General features: G+C 46.1%; 1 long non-coding RNA gene across 1 annotated transcript in view; it reads left to right on the top strand.

Annotated features, from left to right (window-relative positions):
* Window positions 1-2,315: 2,315 nt before the first annotated feature.
* The window catches only part of LOC146344522 (uncharacterized), a 28,804-nt gene continuing 6,498 nt past the window's right edge, over window positions 2,316-24,621 (top strand). The window contains exons 1-2 of the long non-coding RNA XR_014792613.1: window positions 2,316-2,494; window positions 23,030-23,116. This is a non-coding gene — a long non-coding RNA (uncharacterized LOC146344522). The remainder of the gene's footprint in view (window positions 2,495-23,029; window positions 23,117-24,621) is intronic.

Here is a 24,621-nt window from a genome sequence, read left to right on the forward strand (position 1 = left end):
ATTGCTTTATCATATGAGTGAGACTTAAGAGACCTGCCTACTTGCGGGTTCTAACCTTAGGAATCAGTTGATCTCCATTTGGAGGGGAAGGCGGGAAACCTCTGAACTTATGGGCTAGGAGGACAGAGTCCATCCCTTTCCCATGGGGCATCGGGGCACGCTGTTGCCATTGTGCCAAGCGGGCTGAGTGCTTCCTCTCAGCGCCCGCCATCTCCCGCTTGACGCTGCACCGGCGCCTAGCATCCAGAAACGGCTGTTGCGACTCCCTCTCCCTACCAGGGTCACTATCACTCTCAGGAATGTGTACTGGGAGGGGCTCTCCACCCGGCTGTGCCTCTGAACAGCGCGCAGGTTCCTCTCCCGCGGTTTCTATCTCTTCCTCATAATCAGAACTGCTTTGGGGCTCTCTGGGCTCCGATCCAACCCTGACAAGCATATTGTCCCCCATTCCATTAAACATTTCCTCAGCAGAAACTTACGAATTTTCCTACAAATGCATATGCGTACATTTCAGGAAAGTAAAAAAAATCATCCAAAAGTCCACGGACTCCATGCGGCCTGAGGGGGTCGCTCCACAGTGGATTCCTCAGGTCGTATTCTTAGAAATCCGAGCTCATTTTAGTCCATCTTGAATTTCTCCAGCATCCCTAGTGTGGACGGGAGAGCTGGCCATGCTTACAGGCAATGCCCTATGCATCTTTTCTTTGGGCTCCCCCACACATGTATCACAATCCCATTACATACATGAGTCATGAAAGGAAAGTTTCTATTTTAATTCTGCAATTATCTTTTCTATATTTCTGAAATTATAATACGGCCCACACTGGAGCTTTCCTACCAGCCCTGCCTTTTTCTTTCTTCTTTTTTTGCTATTTTTCTTTAACATAACTTCCAGCCTACAAAGCCTGCTGACTGTTTTGCAACTTTTTGGAAACTCCAAACAAGCCTGTCTGCTAGTATCTTTTCCCTCTTGTTGGAAGTCTGCAGAAAGGCCTGTAACATCTTTTCATGTCCTATGGCTTCTTTAAGTTTCATTTGTTTAACATCCATGTTTCTGGTTGCCTGATTTCTATTTAAGGCCAGACATGGCAGTAGTGTGTGTGTGTATGTGTGTGTGTGTGTGTTTGTAATCACATATATTTGGGGCCTGTAAATCCTACCAGCAGCACCGTCTCCTGCTATCCCTGGATCAATGTCCCTGATTATGGTAGTGCTTTGCCCCTCCAACCAGTTTATATGCAAGGAACTCTGGGACTGGGAGGCCTTGAGAGAGGATAGGAAAGCACGAATCTGTCAAACTACAAGTCCTAATTTAACTGCGCAAGCACACTCTCTCTGCTCCAGAGAAGACTCCGCACCAGCCATTCAGAATATTGCTTGTTCTGCTCTGCTTCTGATTGGCTCCAGCAAATCTCACAAGATCTGAACAACAGGAACTTAGATACGGGGAGGTACTGATGAAAGACATTGTCCTTTCAGTACGTTTGTATAAATATCCTCAAGCATGATCTACAATTTGGCCTCAGTTTTTTCCTCGTGGCAGGCCTAGATCCCCGGACCCCAGCTAAAGTGTATTGTCACTCCCTCTACCATTGCTTGGGCCCTGTCTGACTTACATGCATTCTGCCTGAATGTGTGAAAAAGCCCCATCCTTGCATACAGCTGGGGCTTCTGCTCAGTCAAGAACCTTCTGATCACGATTCCTGGAATTCGGTACCTCAAGATGTAGTGATGGCCACCAATTTGGAAGGCTTTAAAAGGGGATTGGACAAATTCCTGGAGGAGAAGGCGATCAACGGCTACTAGTCCTGGTGGCTATGTGCTACCTCTAGTATTCGAGGCATTATGCCTATGTACACCAGTTGCTGGGGCACATGGGCGGGAGGGTGCTGTTGCACTCATGCCTTGCTTGTGGGTTTCCCATGAGCAGCTGGTTGGCCACTCTGTGAACAGAACGCTGGACTAGATGGACCCTTGGTCTGATGCAGCAGGGCTCATCTTATGTTCCAGATCAAGTGGAAGCCCCTGTACATGTACTGCAGTGTGCAGGGTCCATTTTCATGCATTCCATGGAATGTGCCTAGGTTGAGGTGGGGGAGCATTGTCTGTAGGGCGGTCCCCCTCCCTCACATTCAGGTGAACAAATGAGAAGGGCTATTCCTCTCTGACAAGATATGGCAGTCATGCAGGAGTGGCAAAGGAAACAGGAAGAGGGTGTCAGCTGGGGAGGAAGCAGGGAGCGGGTGTTGGCTAGGAGGCACCATTTAAGGACTAGAAACAGTCACACCAGGGAGGAAATCCCCCAAAGTTCTGTTGGGTAGCTGGAAGCTGAGCCAGGGAGAAGCAGAAAGAAAGCCTAATGCGAACCCCCTTCCCTCTCTCTGAGGCCTGAGCAGAAGTTCTGGGCCAAGACCTCCACACTCCCTGCCAAGCCCTGGAAAGACTCCCTGTATGTGCTGAGACTTCGGCTGCATGTGTTGTATCACTAAAGAAAGTGAGTTGCTTTTGGTCCGTCCTAATGTTTCTTGGGAACATCTTAGGTTCTCTCTCCTTTGCTCTCCGCCCTCCTACTTTTCAGTGAGGTCTACTGTGCACCACACACCAGGTCCTAAATGATAGTGCATGTGTTTGGACAGAGTGATAGACTGGGAAGACCTGGATTCAAATCCTCGTTCAGCTATAAAACGTGCTGAATGGTTTTTTTTTTGGGGGGGGGCAGCTGCTATTTCTCAGTCCAGCCTACCTCACAGGGTTGTTGTGAGGCTAAAACAAAATAACCCTCTTTATCCTGTTTCTTGGAGAGAGGATAAACCAACAATACCTCATCATGGGCCAACAAGGCTAGCCTGCACACTTCTATTCCTCTGCAAGGTGAACTGATGCTGTTTAGCAGACCCCCGTGAGGAAAGCAATGTTTGTCCCAGGTTTTCTGTGCTTCTTTCATGGTGGTGGTGGGGAAACCTACTGGTAAATTTGCTTATGCCCTTACCATGCACTGCACTGTGGTTTTTTCTGTGTATGTGTCCTGAGTGCTACATAGTCAAGGGGAGCATTTCTAGTCATGGCAGCTGCTTTTTAGTGGCAAAGTTATAGATAAGACTGGCATGTACTCTGTGGTTAAAATAAGATAACGTTTTGCATGCAGGCCATCTGAATTCTGCACCAAGAAAAGCTGAATCCTGTGACAGGTATGGATTTCAGGCCTGTTCATAGACCCCCTGATCTGACTCAGAAGCCACTTCAGGGCTTCCAAGGCAGGCCCGATTTGGCTTGGGCTGATTCGGGGAGGCTCTGACCCGCCTCGGCCTACGAAGCCAAAGCAGGATTTAGACATCCGAATCCCACTTCACACACACCCAACACGCCACCCAGCCCCCAGCACCTTACCTGGGCCCTTGTTGCATGGGGGGGGGGTGCTGCCTCCAGGGGAGCAACCACTGCCACTGCTGCTGGTGCCGCCAGGGAAGCCACTTCCGGGGAAAATGCTGCCCATCTCAGCCTGCCAACCACTGACAGGCATGAGGGCAGGAGTTGCCCTCCAACTGCACTCTCTCCCTTCCTTGGAAGGAGGGGAGGGCACCCGGTTAGAGGCCGACCCCTGCCAATGAGGGCAGGCTGCTGCCGCTACCACCACCAATGCCTAGGCCCTCTGCATGCGTGCCAGCAGCCGTCTTGTTCTGGGGAATGGGGGGAGCCATTTTCCCTGTTTTTGCACCATGACTGTGCCCATGAGCGGCAGATCCATGATTTTTCTGGTTCAGTCCATGGAGGCAGATGTGCTCTGTGATTGGATGGTGGTTTTGTGGGTCTCCCCCTTAAAGATCATGTGAAGTCATGAGGACCCCTCTTTGATTTTATGGATCCTCATTTTACCCAGCTCCCATAGCACACACTTTCCTGTTGCTGTTGTCCTGCCAAAGGAGAGTGGGAAGGGTTAAGGCTTCCTCTGCCATGGCTGGCAGAGATGGGGGCAGTTGCTCCCAGTGACCACAGTAGAGGCAGGATAGGACTGGAGTGGAGAGAGAAATGCCATGGAGCTTCCCACTCAGCTCCCGTCTCATCCTGCTGCCGCCGCCACTATCACTGCACACAATGGCAGCCTGTCAGGGCAGTGGGAGGCTGCTCAATTATCAGCCAGCTCACACACCCCAATGGATTGTCTTGCCCCCCAGTGGGGTGTGTGCACCCCACTTTGGAGACCACTGCTTAGCCAAATAACATCCGGACAGTTCTCTCCTCTCCAGTAAAACCACCTCTCTCACAATGAGAAAACAGAGGCTGACTCACAGCAAAGCTCCCTCCCTCCTCCTCCCTCTCCTCTCCCCTTCTCCTGCCTCTCCCGGTGGTCGGATCTCTCTCAAATTGATACATTTGGCTCCTCCGCATCCTCTTGCCTTCCCCCCTCCCTTCTCCTCCAGCCCCTCCATGTGATCTTTCAGAAGTTGATAGATTTTGGAGACAGCCTGTCTTGGCTGCTCAGAAGGCATAAGAAGAGCTCTGAATATACGAGGTGCACGAGGCGCTTCGTGGAGGAGTCGCTTCACTTCAGGGCACCTTGGTGCTTGTCTGATCTGCTTCGTATCATGATGAAGCACCTCCGAATCAGCCCATTTTGCCTCGTTATTTGGGCTTTGTACCAAGGTGGTGCACTGCCCTAACGAATTTTACAAATGTAATGAATTTGCATAATTTCTTTCATTTAGCATAATCCATTCTGCCATCTTTGCTATTTTCCTCTTTCTTTTTAATTAATCTTTTATTGTGAATTTTACAAGCTGAAACATTACAAAGCCTAACAAAAAAGAATGAAATAAAAATAAAAATACAACGTGTTCAAAATCCTCAGTTTCTAACATTTGAGAAAAAACGGGGAAAAAATGTTACACATAAACTTCAGTAAAAGCAGACCAAATATCCGCATATCATTTGCAAGTTACGCCTATATACCACTCTTTCAAATGTTGCTAGTGTTGTTAAGTCTCAGTCCATTGCATTATAGGCAGTGAGCTTTTATCCTTCCAGTATCATAGTATGCAACCAAAAGGGTGCGGAAAATCCATTTACGCTGACCATGTGTTACATTCCAAGAAGCAGGTAAGTAGTTTAAAAGAACATTTACATCAGTAAATATTAAAGAGCTTTCCAATACAAAATTTATCCATACAATAACTTCCTCCCAAAAGGAAGCGGCCATTGGGCATTTCCAAAACATATGAATAAAAGAAGCATTGACTGCATTACACCTCCAACAATCAGCCGAATTTTACAAGCCTTTACTAAAAAGACATTGTGGCGTCCAACAGACCTGAAACAAGAGCTTTTGCTGAATAAGGCGTAACCGAAGATCCATTGAAATGTCCGATACAGATGCCAAAGTGGCAGTCCACTGATGAAGCAACATAGGACGTTCCAATTCCCTCTTCTATTCCTGTTGTAAACCACTTGTGTCATATTTATTCATTGATAATAAATGTTTATAAACATGAATTGTAGGTCAATACATCTGATCAGCTTCAATAAGTATTTCCAATAGCGAGGGAGACTCCGAGGCAGTAAAAGCAGCAGGACCCAATCTAGATACCAAGAGATGTTTCGATTGCAAGTACTGCCATTCTGCTGAAGCTGGCAGATCAAATTGAGAACACAAAAAACTGATCTTCAGCCCCCACGAATTGATCTAAAGTAAAGATCATCTTATCTGTCCAGGTCCACCATAAAAACATTTTCTTGCCAGTTCTTAAATCTGGATTTCCCCATTAAGTCAATTTAGCATGGGAAAATGGATCAAACTGTAATTGACATGACATTATACGCCAAACTTCCCTAACTGCCAAAATTGTGGGAGGAGCTCCATCTACCTCAATATGCCGAGAACCTAATGCCATTCATTTGAAGAGTGGCTCCAGACAAGAAGATTCCAATACTGACCATGGAGGAAAATCTAATTTGAGTGAAAAAGACAAAAATGTAGTAGAGGTCAGCAAATAGGCCTGATGGTGCAAAGCTAGATATTCCTGGTGGAGAAGAACCCCCAAAGAATTTAGGAATCAAAGCATTGAGTTTTTGGAAATATTTGCCAGGTATAAGTATAGGGATCCCACATACATCTTTGCTATTTTCCTAATGTGTTCTTTTTCCTTTCCTTTTTTTTTAGTCACAAGGGGTGCCCAACTACTGGAGATCTTATTCTTTTGGCTGATGAGATTGCAGTAAGTGTTGGTAGGGTGGCCACTTACGTATTGCCAAAAAAGAGGACACCGATTTGCATAAAAATGGCATAAGTTAATTTATATGTAAAGATTCAAATTCAGAGAGTTACAACAGTTTAAATAGAAATACAGTTGTCAAGGTTCCCCTTATGACCTGGGCCCCCTGAGCAACCCCTTAAGGATCTCTTGCCTCCTTAAGAGTCCCACTCTCCTTCTTTTAAACTTTGCCTTCCCAGTAACATGAGATTTAGGCTGTAGACATGGGGTGACTGACACTCTAGACACAGGGTTTAACCACAACAGTTTACTAGTAGATTTAAAACAAACAAATTATTACAACTAAAGGTATTTACACAAGAGAGCTGAGTGATACAAAAGGCATTACAAAAATGGCAAAATGTAAGTTCCTTTACCCTAGCTGTCCTTAGACTTTTCTAAGCTGCTTCTTCCTGCTCACTCTTCAGGCTCTGGCTGTCTCTGCTCTTACTGGCTCTCTTGCTTTCTTTATATGCCCAACTCCTTCAAAACTGAAAGTACTGCTTCAGACCTGAAGAAATGTAACGTAAGTGGAGAAATGAAACAGACACTTAGCCAGAGAAATCAAACTACTCCTCTCAGGGTTACCCACTCCCAGCAGAAAACTCCAGGCCTCTAAGCCTGACCATTTTTCCCATTGCCTCTGTAGCCTCAAATCTTCACAACAATACATCTCACCACACTGAGAAAGACTGTGACCAGGTGAGCTATGTCGGGCTTGCTTACTTTGCTGTCCAGGTGCTAAGTGTTGATGGGCAACAGAAGAACATAAGAAGAGCCCTGCTGGGTCGGAGCCAGGGTCCATCTAGTCCAGCATTCTGTTCACACAGTGGCCAACCAGCTGTTGACAGGAAACCCACAAGCAGGACACACGTGCAACAGCACCCTCCCACCCATGTCCCCCAGCAACTGGTGTACAGAGGCTCATTGCCTCTGGTACTGGAGGTAGCACATAGCCATCCAGACTAGTCACCATTGATAGCATTTTCCTCCAGGAATTTGTCCAAGCCCCTTTTTAGTGATGGCCACCAAATCCAAATTGGTGGCCATCACTACTTCCTGTGGTAGCAAATTCCATAGTTTAACAATGTGCTGTGAGAAGAAACCCTTCCTTTCATCTGTCCTGAATATCCCACCAACCAGCTTCATAGGATGACCCTGTGTTCTAGAATTTTGAGAGAGGGAGAACAATAGTACCCTCTGACCCATGTTCCCCAGCAACTGGTGTACATAGGCATACTGCCTCTGGTCCTGGAGGAAGCACCTAGCCCCTCCTGCTCTCTCTTCTTATTCTTTTTTCTTTAAATTAGAACTCCACCGGCTGGTGCTTCAAACAGAGGACCAACTTCCGACAGCCGTTCAAACAAAGGATTGTTCTCTGCAAAGTAGGGAGACGGCCACCCTAGGAATTGCCCAGACACTTTCAAGCTGCCTTATGACTTCATAGTCATAAGGCAGGGATGCCCAGCTTAGAACCATGGGCAACTCCAGGGGCACCCATGAAACTCTCCACTCCCTGCCCCTTATTTTTTTTTAATACAATCCTTGGAAAATGTTGGGGCAGTCTCCTTTCTCTCCCTTTCTAGCCTCACTATTTCTATCCCCCCACCTCTTTCCTTCTGTTTCCTCTCATCTTAGCTTCTAGCCTTGCTCTTTCTCTACCCCTTTGCTTTCCTGTTTCCCCTCCCTCCCAGCTTCTAGCTTCAGTATTTCTCTCCCCACTTCTTCACCTTGCTGTTTCTCCCCCCTCTCAGATGCTAGCCTTGCTCTTTCTCTCCCCTCTCCCCCTTTGCCTTGCTATTTCCTCCTTCCTCCCAGCCTCAGGCCTCACCGTTTCTCTCCCCCACCCCTCTTTAGCTCATTTTTGAATAGTCAGACCCCCCACAGCAGCCATTCTGTGACAAGTCACATCCTCCATGGGAGCCATTTTGTGTTGGTGCCCACAGGAGTGTATCTAATTCCCAAATGTGCCCATGGGTCCAAAATGGTTGGGGATCCCTGCTATAAGGACATTAAAAAAAAAAAAAGCAAGCAAGCAAAGCAAAGAGCCTCAGGGAGCCACATTCTGGCCCCAATACCACATTCTGTGTTTTTCTGCACTCCCAGGAATCACAGTACACACACAGACCTAGTTATAAGTAAACTGTTATTGAAATTGGCAGTAAAGGAACCCCTCCCACATGTGTGTAAAAGCATGATGGGATGGCATCACACCTTAAAACAAACCTACTGTCTCTCATGTATTTTGCACATAGACAAATCCATCCTTGTCTTAGGAAGATTTCTCACACATCTGCAAGGTTTGGATGGAACAAGGACTATTACCACAGGGGTCCTTTGTATCCTTTGTGGTGCTGAAGAAACGTAGCTGGATATGACATTGGAAAGCAGAGGCGATGCTTTGTCGGTCAGTGCAGGGCTCCAACCAAGCACCTTGCGGCTTACTCACCAGGTCTCAGCAGGACCTCTGGCCAGAGGGTGGACCTGCAGGCAGCTCAACCTGGGCTGCTGGTGCCCCAAGGCAGAAACTTTCTGGTCCCGAAAACAGGAGAACCAGACAGATTCTGGCTTGTGTCTTCTTGGAGAACCAATTCGATGCCACTCGGTGCTAGAAAACTCTAGATCTGCCACACTCCCCCAGTCTGGGCAGTTCGTCATGGGTGGAGGCATCAGATCTCCCGTGAGTGCTTCATCCTATTCCTCTTCCTCCCTCCCATCCCTGTCTCTTGATCCCTCTGCTCCTATGCTAGCACTTGGACTGGGATGCCTGATCCATGCTCTGCCTCAAGATACAAAAGCCCTTGGGGATGCCATGGTAATCAGCAGGTCAATTCCTGATGCAGATATTATAATTCCGCTAGTGCAGACAATTATCCCAACTCCCTCTTCTGCTGATTCTGCCTGATTTTACCATCAGGAAAAGACATATATTGGCAGATGGATTGCACAAGCGTGCCAAGGGTTTAAGAATAGGGATGCACATCTACGGATGGTTGCACATCTCAGTACACATTTATACTGATTGATTGGTTGATTGATTCACATACTGATATCCTGCTTTTAAAAATGAGCCTTTACAAAGAAGCATACAATAACGTTACAAATATTTAAAACAATAGCAGTGATTAAATAACCATTTCATAAAAGCAATCTAACTATGCTTACAAAAACTAAACAACAGCAGTTAAAAAGAAAAGCCAGCACAGCACTTTAATTAAAATTAAAATAAAAAGTTAGACTAAAAGCAATAGTAATGTGAAACAGTAAAAGCCCAGCACGGCCCTTTAATTAAAAGTGGATTGGAATGGAAAAGTTTTCAGAGCTTGTGTAAAAGATAATAATAAACAATGGAGAATTTTATTATATAAGGTGACTAATAAATATAACAAAGAAAGTAAGGGCCATACTATATCTCTTGGGCAGGATTTGCAAATGTTTAGGGTGCCCAATGAAAATACCCTGTCTCTAGTGTGCACCAGTCTAGAAGAACTTGATGAGGAGGGCCTCTCAAGCCAATAATAATTAACCCCCAGTCTCTGGACAATGTCTCCCAATGGTTTCATGTAGATTCTGAAAAGCATGGGGGACAAAATAGAACCCTGAGGCACTCCAAAGACCAGTGACCATGAGGCAGAGCAAAGCTCCCTCAGTGCCACCTTCTGGTCCATCCCTCCAGAAAGGACCAAAGTCATCATATCATCACACCTCCAAGTCCCATCCTAGCAAGATGGCCCAGAAAGCTATCATGAATGATGGTAACAAAATCCACTGAGAGGTCCAGGAGAACCAATATAGGCGCTATTGAATAGGGTCATACTCGATGGTCTTGTAGGCCCCTTCCAAACCTACTATTCTGTGATTCCATGATTTCCCACACCCAGCCATTACCCAACACAAGTTATCCACCAGAGCAATCAAAGTTGTTTTCATCCTGAAACAAGGCCAGAAGCCAGAAAGTAATGGAGCCAAATAATCAGCATCATCCCAGACTGCCTGGCTTTGAGAAGCCACCATTCCCTACACCACCTTGCTCAGAAATGGTAGATTTGACACAAGGGGATAATTATCCAAACTCATAGGGTCCAAGTTAGGAGTTCGTTTCTAAAGACATTCCAAGTACTGCCTTCTTAAGGACAATCGTGACCATGCCATCTCTCTGAGAGGTATTCCCTGCCTCTGAGGCCCATGGCTAATGTGATTAGCTAGAAAGGGCAAGGGTGTAAAGGACAAGTTTGTCCACATCCTGAGGTCTGGCCATGTCCTCAGGCTGCATCCTCTTGAAAGCAAAGGACAGCAGCCACATCTGGGTGCTCCGATGTGCCTAACGAAAAGCAAGGCTATCCAAGACCAGTGGAGGCTGGTGGCTCCGATGTCAGTGGGGCAGCGAATCTGCTCTGGGTTTCAGTCAGAACCACTCAGAATGCTAAAGGAGCTATCCAAGCTCCTTCTGTACCTTGGATAGCTCCTGTAGAATTCTGACAGGTTGTGACTGAAACCTGGAGTGGATTCACCGCTCCGGTGGTCTCCAAACAGTGGTCTCCAATTTTTTTTGATTGCAGACCCCTATCAGTAAAAATATTTTGAGCACGTACCCCGAATATATGTATAATTTATTTATAAATTATTATGTATTTATAAACTGTACTAATATAGTATATACATTATAAAATGCCCGGGCCGCGGTGGCTTAGTGGTTAAGACGCTGAACTGCAGACTGGAAGGTCGGCAGGTCAGCAGTTCGAGACCCGAGTGCTGCATGACGGAGTGAGCTCCCGTCTTCAGTCCCAGCTTCTGCCAACCTAGCAGTTCGAAAGCAAGAAAGTGTAAGTAGATAAATAGGTACCGCCTCGGCGGGAAAGGTAACAGCGTTCCGTGCACCTCGGTGTTCAGTCATGCCAGCCACATGACCACGGAAGCGTCTTCGGACAGTGCTGGCTCTTCGGCTTAGAAACGGGGATGAGCACCACACCCTAGAGTCGGACACGACTGGTTGGGGACACCTTTACCTTTACCTTTTTACATTATAAAACATCCACAAAAATAGAAATTCAAAAGGATGAGATAAAGATGAAATCAGCAATATTTTTAAAATGTTTTATTTATTTTATTTATTAACAGTACAAAATCCCTTCTTGCTCTCATAAAAAAATATATTATTTTAGCGAGAGCCATGTGACTGAATTTGCTTCATTGCTTTTGATAGTCTTGGTTTAACACTTTGTGATACAGCGATTCCAAGGTCTGGTTCTAAGTTCTATTTATTCCGATACTTGGTTTTAATGGCTGTCATAGCAGGCGCTTTCTTCTCAGCTTCATTCCGCCAAAGGGGCGTGGGAAGGGTTATCCCCCTTCTCGCACTCCTTCGGCAGGATGGCAGCTGCTCCGGTGCTGCGGCCAAGCAAGCAACTGCGCCTTCCTCTGCCGTGCCTGGCAGAGACTGGTGCAGTGGCTCTCGGTGGCCGCGGCAGAGGCAGGATAGGACCGGAGCTGAGAGGGAAATGCTCTGGAGCTTCCTCCTCGGCTCCCGTCCCATCCTGCTGCCTCTGCCACCGCCATCATTGCACGCCAGGGCAGCTCGTCGGGGCAGCGGGAGGCTGCTCAACGACCAGGCAGCTTGTGCACCCCAGTGGATTGTCTTGTGCACCCCACTTGGAAGACCACTGGTCTGAGACAAGGTGTGGCGTTTTAACTCAAGTGGGAGTTGAACCCTTTCCAAAGCCCTTTGGAATACATAGAATCGTAGGGTTGGAAGGGGCCTACAAGACCATCGAGTCCAACCCCCTGCTCAGTGCAGGAATCCAAGTCAGAGCATCCCTGACAGATGGCTGTCCAGCCTCATCTTGAGTGTGGGAGAGCCTACCACCTCCCTAGGTCATTGGTTCCATTGTCGTCTCGCTCTAACAGTCAGGACGTTTTTCCCGATGTTCAGCCGGAATCTGGCTTCCTGTGACTTGAGCCCATTATTCTGTGTCCTGCACTCTGGGATGATCGAGCATGTCCCTTACATTTGCAATGGACAAAGAAGAGAATGGACTAGCCCACTTTGAATCAGATCCCATTCATCAGATCCCTTTGCATCCCCAGCCCAAATTAAAACATTCAGTAAGGAGGACCAGCATGCTAAATTATACAAATGGGAAAGTGTTACAAACAGACCTGCTTGCTAAACTGGTGATGGGTGCGCTGTTTTATTGTTTTACCAATTTGCAAAGGCCAGGAGCCTTTGAAATATCAGCTGCAATTAGCTGTGTTTGACACAGCACTGTCAGGTGCCATCAGTTCCAATGGAAAGTGACAGTCCTGAGATTAAACTATTATTTCTTCATAAAGATGAGAAGTCACAGTTACTTATAATTAGTATGCAAGCAGTGAAGGGCCAGGCATTTGTATCACCATTTCAAATTACCGCCTGAAAATGACTTATTAAGCATGAATTAATATTTATGAGTTGGACGGGGCACTGAATTTGTTCTTTATGAGGAGGGATTTCGGCAAGGAGGGGGCAATTCACCCTCTCTCAAGAAAAATGTCATAAAATCCTTGTTTGTGTGTTGGAAGAAATCAGTTACATATTCCCCAAACAATATAAAGTCTGAATTATTTGTTCTTTTATCTGCTCTGACATAATCTCCTGGGAGGCAATCTTGTGTCCACATGAAAACATTTACCATTAGTAGGCAACTGCTGGGCTAGAACGTATCTTCCTGGGTGTTATTCTTTGTACTTGTACTTAGTTTTGTTTCTTTCTTCTTTTTAACTTGGGGCGAGGGAGTCTGATGAGGGAGCTAGCGGGCAGGGCCCAGGTGTATGGGGCAGGTCCAGAGTCAGTGGTTTTTAGTACGTTTGGGTGCAGAGGCAGTCATTTGTTTATGCCTCCAGGGGTAGAGCTCTGTTGAAAAGCAGTCTATCTGGAAACAGAACTGGACAGCGGAAAACAGAGAGCAGAGCCATGTTCAGCCAGATTCTGGCGGAACACCAGGAAAAATGTCCTGACTGTTCAAACAACATGACAGTGGAGCCAATTCCCTGGGAGGTGGTGGTGGGCTCTCCCATACTGGAGGCAGTCAAGACGAAGCTGGACAGCCACCTGTCGGGGATGCTTTGACTTGGATTCCTGCATTGAGCAGGAGGTTGGGCTCGATGGTCTTGCAGGCCCCTTCCAACCCTACTCTTCTATGATTCTATGATTTGGAGGGAGAAGCTGCAGGCTGAGGAAACGTTGCTTAACTCTTCCTCTTCCCACCACATCTCCCCTGCATTTCTCTCCTGCACAATGGAGGCCGGTGGCTCCGGTGTGCGTGGGACAGTGAATCCGCTCCAGGTTTCAGTTGGAACCAGTCAGAACTCTACAGGAGCTATCCAAGGTGTGAAGTTCTGACTGGTTCTGACTGAAACCCAGAGTGGACTCACATCAGAGCCACCAGCCTCCACTACTCCTGCATCCAGTACTCTCCAGCAGTGGCACCTCCAGGCAGCAGTCTAGGGCCGCACTTGGGCAGTAGTCTAGGCCCCCAGCAGGGCTGGCTTACCACATTTTGATGTAAGTGAAGTAACACACTTCACTATCTAAAGAAGGCTGGGGCAGGTGGCGGCGGCGGCGGCGGAGATCACTAAGTCCAGTTACGTAACTGCACCACTGCTCATCAGAGGGAGAGCAGGAGTACAGGGGAGGAATAGCAGGCTTGAAAAGGGCTAAGCACCCTCCTCTGCTGCTTCCCCCCACCCCCCACTCACACTGTTGGCTTTTTTCTATTGTCAACCCAGCTCTGGCACAAAGGGTTATTTCAGCATGGAGTGAACGAGGACAGGTGCTGATCAGATCTGCAGATGACACAAGACTGGGCGGGACAGCTAGCACCTTGGAAGACAGAAACAGAATTCAAAGTGATTTTGATAGGCTGGAGCACTGGGCAGAAAACAACAGAATGACATTTAGCAGGGATAAATGCCAAGTTCTGCACCTAGGAAAAAGAAACCAAATGCACAATTACAAGATGGGGGATACGTGGCTCAACAACACTACAAGCGAGAAGGATCTTGGAATTGTTGTCGATCACAAGCTGAATATGAGCCAACCATGTGATGTGGCTGCAAAAAAGGCAAATGCTATTTTGGGCTGCACTAATAGAAGTATAGCTTCCAAATCCCGGGAAGTACTAGTTCCCCTCTACTCAGCACTGGTTAGGCCTCATCTTGAGTACTGTGCACTGTTCTGGGTATCACACTTTAAGAAGGATGCAGACAAGCTGGAGGGGATTCAGAGGAGGGCAGCAAAGATTATCAAGGGACTGGAAACAAAACCCTATGAGGAGAGATGGAAAGAACTGGGCATGTTTAGTCTTGGGAAGAGAAGAGGGGAGATAGGATAGCGCTCTTCAAGTACTTGAAAGGTTGTCACAGAGAGGAAGGCCAGGATCTCTTCTCGATCATCCCAGAGTGCAGGACACGGAATAATGGGCTCAAGTGACAGGAAGCCAGATTCCGGGTGAACGTCAGGAAAAACTTCCTGGCTGTTAGAGCAATACGGCGATGGAACCCGTTACCTAGGGAGGTAGTGGGCTCTCCCACACTGGAGGCCTTCAAGATGAGGCTGGACAGCCATCTGTCAGGGATGCTCTGACTTAGATTCCTACATTGAGCAGGGGGTTGGATTCGATGGTCTTATAGGCCCTTTCCAACCCTACTATTCTATGATGCTTTGATTCAATGAAGTGCTCTCAGTGTATGCCATGTCATTATAACAATTCTAGAATTAAAGCAATCCCCAGAAGCTTTTTAAGTATCAAGGCAGATATTTATGCAGAGGAACCAGATCCCTGAGACTTGTGCAGATAGTCACAAGTGTGGGAATTAGGGGAGCTCATTTTTACATGGCTCGAATTCTGAGTCATAAACTACGTCCACTGTTTTGCAGGCAGCCAACGGAAAGCATACAGGGAACATCTGATTATGCTCAATTGTGGTCTAGGGATGGCGGATTCCCTACCTGTCGTTCCACAGGGGAATCCGCCCGCGGGGGGAGGTGATCCGTCCCTCCCCCCGGAATCTGCCCAGGCCGGCTCTGCTCCACATCAATCCTGCGGAGCTTGCTGCCAGCTCTGCATCGCTGGCGAATTTTGTCGATATGGGTGGGCGGCAGCCGTTGCCGTGCCGTATCTCTGTATAAGTAATTTTCCGGATGCAAATGGTGTAATGCGTGCTGTTTGCTGCCGTAAAGCTGGTAGATTAGCCTAAATGCAGCCGCCATTCGCTTCCAGAGACTTACTTATACAGCGATACGGCATGGCAATGGCTGCCAGCCATATCAACTTTCGCCAGTGATGTGGAGCTCTGCAGGATCGACGCAGAGATGGATCCGACCCAGACAGATTCTGCAGGGAGGCGGAAGTGAGTGCTCCGTTCTGCCACGGACTCCGGAGACTCACTGGAGTCCGTGGCGGAATTCTCCGCCATCCCTATCATGGTCATAACAGGCACGTGTGCTGCAGTATTTGAAACTCGTTGTAAGCAATTAGAATTACCGTCAGATCTGTTTCCAAGCAAAATCTGAGGGCAAATGTAGTTGCTAACCAAATTTGGGAACACAGTACACCTGTGTTTAAAGACCTTGCTGGTTGCCAAATGCTTTCTGGGTTCAATTCAAGGTGTTGCTTTTAACCTTTAAAGCCTTAAATGGCTTAGGACCTGGATATCTAGGGGGTCACTTGTCTCACTATGAACCCGCCTGAGCGTTCGTTAGGACCTGTAGGAGAGTCCTTTTTGAGGGCGTCATTACCCGCAGAGGCCCGTTTCCTGGGCATGTGTGAAAGGGCTTTCTCCTGTGTTGCTTCAGAACTGGAATGCGCTCCCTCAAGAACTACAGTTGGCCCTTACTCTCTTGGCTTTCAAAAAGGGTGTGAAGACAAATCTTTTTAATTTTGCCTTTTCAATTATTTAGTTTAAATGTTTTATGGTTTTTAATGTGTGTGTTTTTAATTTTTTTTTTACTGTGTTAAGGTTTTATTGTTTTAAATTGTTGCTCACCACCTTAATGGCTTTTTAGCAAATAATGTGGTATATAAATGTTAATAATCAATCAATTTGAGCATCCATTAGGTGAACTGGAGGCAGAACAATGAGCCCCTCCCTTGGCATCCCAATTTGCAGGTTCTGCTCAAGAAAAACTCCAAATGCTCTTAAAAGGATGCGCTATCTTGGATAGCTAAGTATTCAAATTGCTCCCTGGAAGGTATGGATGCATGTCCATGGTGGATATGCAACTTGGGAGGAGATTGAATGTTCCTGCTGTTGTTTGCTGCTTCCTGGATGTGGCTTCTGTTTGTGTGTATCCATGTGTGGGGGAGATCTTGAGCTACAATGAGTGCCCCCCACACCCGATTCCTTTGTGCGTAGAGTAAGCAGGAGAGAAATGCTTCCGGAAGACACTATGGGGATTACAGAAATCCAGCCTGCTGCATTACATGCTTCTTCCATAATTTGTGGGTAGATCTTTCTTTGTTACTGATTGAAAAGAGTGTCCCTTTGAGGGTAAGTAAAAACTGTGTTGTCTCCTCAGACAACACAAGTAGACATTTCATAGCAAGGCCTAAACGTCACTAATTTCTGAAACTGCTAAAAAAGGATAAAACTACCAAAGTGCCAGTTTTCCATTTAAATTACATTGTTTGTGTCCATTACCTAACAATATTTGCAGATCATGGGTCTTTCAAGGAGCACAGGTGGCGCTAATTAATTCTTAATTTCTTTCCTTCAACAATTTGGCATGGGATGAAGAAAATAATTTTCAATTTCAAATAATAATATGAATGACTCCCTACCCCACATCCCTAAATTCTGCATTCATTCCTAATCAGGTTAAGGAGTTCACACCAAAATGAATTTGAGGGCAGCTTTTTAACCAGTATGTATTTAAACTTTTAATACTTTTCAATGGGCTTCATCACACAAGGATAAAAATCCTGCCTGGGCTGCTGCTTCCGCAATCTTTGTGGGATTAGATCGGATCATTTCCGCGTGGCTTAAAAACAAACAAAACTTCTTGATAAGGCCTATGTGTTTCATTACAGAGCCACTAGGTGGCACTGTTGTTTAATTTGCAAAAAAGCAATCTTAAACAGTATGCCCTTATTTACATCAACTCCATGGTGGGAGGAGGGAAAATGCCAGACTTTCATCATCATGGAAAGCAATGCAATAGAGCTCACAAAGAGTGGGAGGTGTCATGGAGGAGGATGGCGTCATGTACAGGACCTGCAAACGTCTGTGAGTAAGCAATCTCCATAGCAGGATAAAATCCCCATGTGAAGAAAGCCTTGTGAAAAACGGAGAAAAGTAATGGTGTATTAGTCATCAGAATGGGATATAATTTCAGACTTGGGGAAAACAAAGACTTTGAACCCTCGGCTTGAAGATTTCTGCCTCTTCCAGAGAAACCCCCTTATTCAACAGCTATTTTTCATTTGTACCTGTTGATATTTATATATAAATTTGGAATGGTGGCTAAGATAACTCAGTGTAACCACCAGGACGGGGTAGAATTGTTCACATTAGCCCTATTTGATTTTTCTGCTTCAGTGTACAATGAAGGAAGATTAAAAAACAACAACACCCTCCAGTTAAAGGCAGCAGGCATCTGTGTTGTGGTATGTTGTGGTGTGTGTGTGTGTGTGTGTGTGTGTGTGTGAGTGTTATCTGCGTCTGTGTCTAAGTGAAAGAACAGCAGTTTTACCAGTAGCATACTTGTAAATATTTCAAAAACACCAAATTTTTCAATTCCTCCACTAGAAATAAAAACTGAGACAGTACTGCCCTCGGAACTTCTCAAGCGGGAAGCATGCAACACTGGGTAGGGATGGGTGGATTCCCTACCTGCTGGTCTGGGTGGGAATCCGCCCGTGGGGGGAGGTGATCCATCCCTCCCCCCAGAATCCATGTGAGCTAGCTCTGCGGCAATCCTGCAGAGCCGGCTGGCGATATGGCCAGCCACCATTGCCATGCTGTATCGCTGGCTGAGTGAGGGCTAGCTAACTCCGGATGCAAATGGCGTAGTGGACCTGCACCTGCATTGAGCAGGGGGTTGGACTCGATGGCCTTGTAGGCCCCTTCCAACCCTACTATTCTATGATTCTATGATTTGTGGCTGTAAAGCTGTTAGATTAACCTAAACGCAACCATAAATGGGCTAGCCTAGCCTGCTGTGTGAAAAAACAGGGACGCAAATGGCATAGTGGACGCCATTTGTGGCCGTAAAGCTGTTAGGTTACCCTAATTGCAGCCATAAATGGCTGGATTTAGGTTAATCTAACAGCTTTACAGCCACAAATGGCATCCACTACACCATTTGTGTCCGGAGTTAGCTAGCCTTCACTCAGCCAGCGATACGCTATATGGCACAGCAGTGGTGGCTGGCTGTATCGCCAGCGATGCGGAGCCGGCGGCCGGCTCTGCAGAATTGCCACACAGAGGAGCCAGTCACACACAGATTCCAGAGGGAGGCGGAGGTGAGTGCCCCATTCTGCCACAGACTCCGGAGGCTGGATGCTTTGGAATCTGGCCTCATTAAGGTCCGTGGCAGAATTCTCCACCATCCCTAACACTGGGGTCGCGTTCCCCTGGAGAGAAACTGAACTGTTGTGATGGAACAGGAATGGAGGAACATTGGAATGGCGGAAGCTGCCTTCTACTGAATCAGTCCATTGGTCCATCGTCCACTTTTCTCCACACTGACTGGCAGTGGCTCTCTGGGGTTTCAGGCAGGATTCTTTCTTATCTCTACCTGGAGACACGAGGGATTGAACCTGGGACCTTTTGCATGCCAAACAGATGCTCTACCACTGAGCTATATGGCCCCTCCGAGTAGCAGCAACACTCCTAGCATAAATTCAGTTGTTCCAACAGTAAATTGAGGCCTTGCAGCAGCAATACCAGCAATAGATATGTATGTATTTTAATGTGAACTTTTAACTCAAAATTTGAGTGTTTTTAGCTTCACTGTCATCTTTCAGATGGTTTGATTTGGGCATTTATTGAATATGTTGCAAAGTTATTCCGTTGGCTACAGCCTCGCTTAGCACTGATTGAAAAATAGCTAACTTAAGGCAAGACCCTCAGGAGCAAGTCAAAATCAGAAAATAATACAAAAAGAGAAGTGTTTACAACTGACACTGAAGTCATAGGATATGGGGATGGATGCTCAGCATCATGGAAAATTGAGTCATTTATTTAAGGTGAAATTTTCAAAAGTACTTAAGTGGCTTAATGGCTCGTGTCTTATGACTTCCAATGGAAAATGTCCTATTAAATCATCTGGATACCTGAATATGGGGATCTATGTGACCAAGGTATGCATGAAATAAATATTTGTTTCTAATGAACACTCCTTGCAGGCAAGAATCAGCCAAGTGAGAGGCGTTTGACACTGATAAACAAATATTTCAAATTTAGAATGAACAGAAAGAATACAATGAACCAAGGTGACACAGGGAGAACCCAAGTATTTGAATGAGAAGTTGGGGCAAAGAATGCCCGAGGCTGAAATATGGTTGCAGCAAGTATTTGGTGAATAATTTACAATAATGAATAAAAATCCAGCACAACAAACCAAATGTTTGTGCACAGGGCTGTGTAAAACAGATAGGATAGGCTGGAAGGTAGAGGATGGATCTGATTACATGGATCAAATACTGCATTCATTTTCGTGGAATGCAAAATTGGAGGTTATAATTACAGTCCAAGGAGCCTAATCAGACTGAATGAAAGTTTGATTTCAAGGCTTACTCACAAATGTATGGATATGACTTGATTTGTCATCGCTTCTTTACTCAGCACTTGGCCTTATTCATAAGTTACTGCCAATGGCGTTGATTCCTGTGTGGTGGAGGAGGTGGTAATTGTGGGGGTGTCACCCCTGTCCCCTCCCATCCATCAGGCACTGAAAAGGAAATGAGATCTGGGGGCCGAGATCTGGGGGCCGAGATCTGGGGGCCGAGATCTGGGTCTCCCTACACCTGATACTATCATCTGCATTACCCCACAAAAAAGGAGGTCCCCCATCACACTTTTTTAAAGGTATTGTCATACCCCATTTCAGGAATCTTCCTCAGAGGAAGAGCTAGAACTCTTAGAAACTGAGGGTACCCCAGAGCAGTCGCTGTCACCAGACCAGGAGGAGCTGGTCTCCTCCCTTGGAAGAGATGGCTGCTGGTCCGTCCCTGTCAGGGGGAGGGGACTCTGCCTCTGAGGCAGAGGCTGAGCAACCCCCTGGTACCCAGGAGCATCGTCACCTCAAGTGACAGGCCAGTAGGGCTCCCGTGAGAAGGGCTGCTCACTTGAGAGGAAGGGCTCCTCAGGAGAAAGTGACTCCTCCTAAGCAGGGCTCTAACCAGAGAGCTCTAATGTACTAATGCATGCCCAGAGAGCTAGGCAGTGCAGCAGGCTTTGGTGCAAAAAGTCTTCGGTGTCTGCCTAGCCGGTGTTGGAAACAACACTGTTCTTCCAGCTTCTGTGCCTTCTACCTTGCCCTGTGAGCGATGTGCTGTAGCACTGACCCTTGGACTCCTTCTCTGAGTCATGTATCTGACTGCTTAATTGTGTATTGACCTCTGCTTGCTTCCTCAACCACTCTTGCCCTAGCCTGACCCCAGTTATCTGACTGCTTGCCTGTGCTTTGATTTTCGCCTGCTATCTTGACCACTCCCTCCTAGCCTGAACCCCATTGGACTGAAACCTGTGCTCTTGAACGTTTGCTGGCTTCATTGCCCTGCTTCTTGGTTAGCCCTGCACTCAGAGTCTGCTGCAGTCAAGGCAGGACAGGTATCCAGCGGCAGAGAGGGTCAGTGGCTTACTCCTCCACCACCACACCAGGAGTCCTGCTGCTGGTAGCATATGAACAGGGTCTAATTCAGCCTTCCCTAACCTGGTGCCCTACAGATGTTCTGGACCTCAACTCCCATTAGCCCCAGGCAGCATGGCCAATGGTTAGCAATTCTGGGAGTTGTAGTCCAAAACATCTGGAGGGCATGAGGTAGGGGAAGGCTGGGCTAACAGAGTAAGAACATGCTTTTCAATGAAATCAATTGTGTTTGAGGCCATTTCCAGGAAACACTGAAAAAGAAGGCCTGTTCTCATGGTCTGGTTCTCCAGCTCCCCAGCTTGCAGCCACATCCCTCCTGTGTTTTGTGTATAATATAAATATTTCAAAGACTTTACTATACAAGTTAACATAACAAAACTGCAATATAATTCAACAAAATATCTACAGAGGAGGTGCATTCCTTATACCAGTGGAGGACAACCTCTGGCCCACATGCCTAATCCGGCCTGTGGAGTGTTGAGCATCCTCCCCAAGCCCTGCCCCAGGAGGGAAGAAGAATCCTCCTGTTATCTCTGATCCCATATAAGCTGGGGATTCCCGCCCCCCATCACTTAGTTCAGGCTTGCAGGAGCCCGATCCTGCAAGTCCCCGCTGGGTATGCTGCTTGCATCCCAACTGAGATGCAAGCAAGATGGGAAGTAGTCACTCGGCTCAGCCAGTGCGGGCAGAAGCCAGCTCCTGCAAGGTCTGGCTGAGTTGTGTTCTGTGCAAAGAGAGGCATGGAGCTCTGTGCCTCTCTCTGTACAGGGGGAAAAGTGGGTGGGGGCGTCGTCAATGAAATCAGAGGAAAGGCGGAGCTTCAAGTCAGTGTCCTGCCCCTTGTCATCATCCGGCCCAATGGGCTTGGTCTGGGGGCAAACCAAACCTAGGATCAAAAGACCCCCCCTTATACTATCATAAACGAGTAGGGACATCATCTTCAAATTTATCATTCCAGATATTAATAAAAAATGTCCACTACCTTATGCATAGATTTTTTAAACATTTGGTGCCACAGGACTGGACATAATATTTATTTTATTTTATTTATTTATTGCATTTCTATCCTGCCTTTTTTCCTCCAAGTAACCCAAAGCGGCATAAATAAATAATCCCCCTCCTCTCCATTTTATCTTCACAACAACCCTGTGAGGTAGGTTGGGCTGAGAGTCTGTGACAGGCCCAAAGTCACCCAGTGAGCTTCATGGCTGAGTGAGTAGGGACAAGACCGGATCTCCTGACTCCCAGTCCAACACTCTCACCACTACACCACACTGGCTCTCAGTGTGCAAGTTTATGTATTATAGCAATAACCCATTATAACTGAGGGTGCTTTCAGAGCCCTTTTCAGACTTTAGCAGCCAATGTGCGAAGGGCTAACTGACAATTGAGCCTGGAGGGATGTTGGGGTGGGGCTTACATGGGCACCCATGTCTCCTCCCCCATTTGCTGTATACATGAGCAGATAAATCTATGTCTAGATATAGATACCACTCAGCCTTACAAGTTATATAATTTTTGGAATCACAGGTGATAAAACGTGGAGTGTTTGGAGGGAGACAATGGGGTGGATTCACTCTTTCTTTAAAGCAACGCTGTTTTAAAGAAAGAAAAAACCTTTTAAAATGACCATGACAGTCCTGGAGCGGCATGGTCATTTTAAAATTTTTTTTTTCTTTCTTTAAAACAGCGTTGCTTTAAACAAATAGTTTATCACTCAGGCACACCTAAGACAGCCTTCTTTTGGGAAGCCCCTAGGAAGAAGTGTTTTGGCTGAAAGTAAATGGAGATGGAGGATTTCAATAATAAAAAACCACATGTAAATATTTACGAAAAATAGCGATTCTTATGGAAGTTATGCAGACTCACGGAGATGGCTCGGCACCAGAATTTCGGTTGTGGTATGAATTTATCTTCGTAATTTTCGGAGCAGAAAAAAAAAGAGAGGAGAATTCCGGGGGCTTGTGAACAGCGGAACGGAGCACTGGCCGCAAACTGCAGAAGTCAAGCGGCATGGAAGGTAAACAATTTGTACATCCCTACTATAAACACTGGAAGTTAAAATCAGTTTACCTGGCAGATATACAGAAATGAACTTAGAGAGCTTGTTTGAATATCATTGGATGATTAGATTACATGTTTCCAGTTCATTACCTGTTGGTATGTTTATTTGTTTTGGTTTGCTTTTGAATGTGAATATTATTTGAAGTCGACACTGCAGTATAAGTATAGGAGAGAGTGCAATCTAGAGTTCAGAGGAAGAAGTGTCCATGGTTTACAGATTATATATGAATTACATAACATTGTAGGGATCTTTAAAAATGGAATGTACTTGAATAAGGGTGAATATGCAATCTAGTATGATAAATGGGTGACATAATCAGGGGGATTATTAATGGGGAAGTAAAAATAATATTAAGAGCAAAAAGTAACTAGATAATGTTACCTTTTGATCTGGATTTAAGACAGGGATGATGGTCCTGTGATATTAATGTAATTGCTTGGAAGACATATAATGAAGGCTGCAATGAAAAAATAAAAATGGCAATATTAATAAATAAAACAGAAAGGTATAACACATTTTTAAAGAACTTGGTGAGAAATTGGATAGTTTGATCCCCAAAGGAGCAAAATGCCTTCAGCCATTTGTAAACAAATAAACCAGTATATAAATCCTAAAATAAAACAAAATAAATATACTATACACTGCCCTGGCAGCTCAGTGCAGCCACAAAGCTATCTGCATGCTTGGTTCCAAGTCCAGAAGGAAAAGTGCGCTATCTGGCCTAATTCCATGCAGAAATTTATAAAACTGCTTTGCCTTAGCAGGATTGTTGCGATGACGGGTTGGACCAATTCAGTAGACCAGGGTCTGCTGGTTTCTCACTATTGCAAAAATCTTCATTGCTAAATTCACCTTGTGGAGGAAGCAAAAGAATTCTGTGAATTTCCCTTGCGTGCAAAAGCACCTGATAACGTATGCAATGGCCTGGAGAATAGAGGTGGTAGCAGAGGGAATAGGAGAAAACAGGGGTGTTCACTTAATTTTGGGGGTATAGTCCTCACTGAAACTAGAGCAACATCTTTGGCTTTGGATGTATCTGATAGGCAGGAACCTCCAATGTCAGTGCAATTTGCTTGCAGCTTTAGCCCCAGGCCTGATCAGTTTTCCCCACGTCTTCACTAGCAGGATGTCCAGTGCTGGTGAGAGGCAGCACAGCTTGATTAACACGTTGCATTAACATGTCCCATGGGTCCCAAGTAGGGATGGATGAGAATTTCATGTCAGCTTGTTTTGATAAGAATTTACCAACCCTTGCAAATTTAAAAGAGCAAGGAATATGGAAGAAATTGAATGGACAGATTCATCCAACGAGGCCCAGAATTTTGAGCAGGGATGGTGGAGAGATCTGCAACAGAATCAAATGGGTTCAGATTTCTGTGCATCCAACTTGAGAGCTCTGTAGTAGATTGTTTTTTTCCTGGAGTTGCAGGGATTCTGTGGACTTGCTCTTTTTTAAGTGA

Source organism: Heloderma suspectum, chromosome 5, assembly GCF_057233095.1.
Source record: "Heloderma suspectum isolate Gila_16-S chromosome 5, 16-S_ref, whole genome shotgun sequence".
Taxonomy (NCBI): domain Eukaryota; kingdom Metazoa; phylum Chordata; class Lepidosauria; order Squamata; family Helodermatidae; genus Heloderma; species Heloderma suspectum.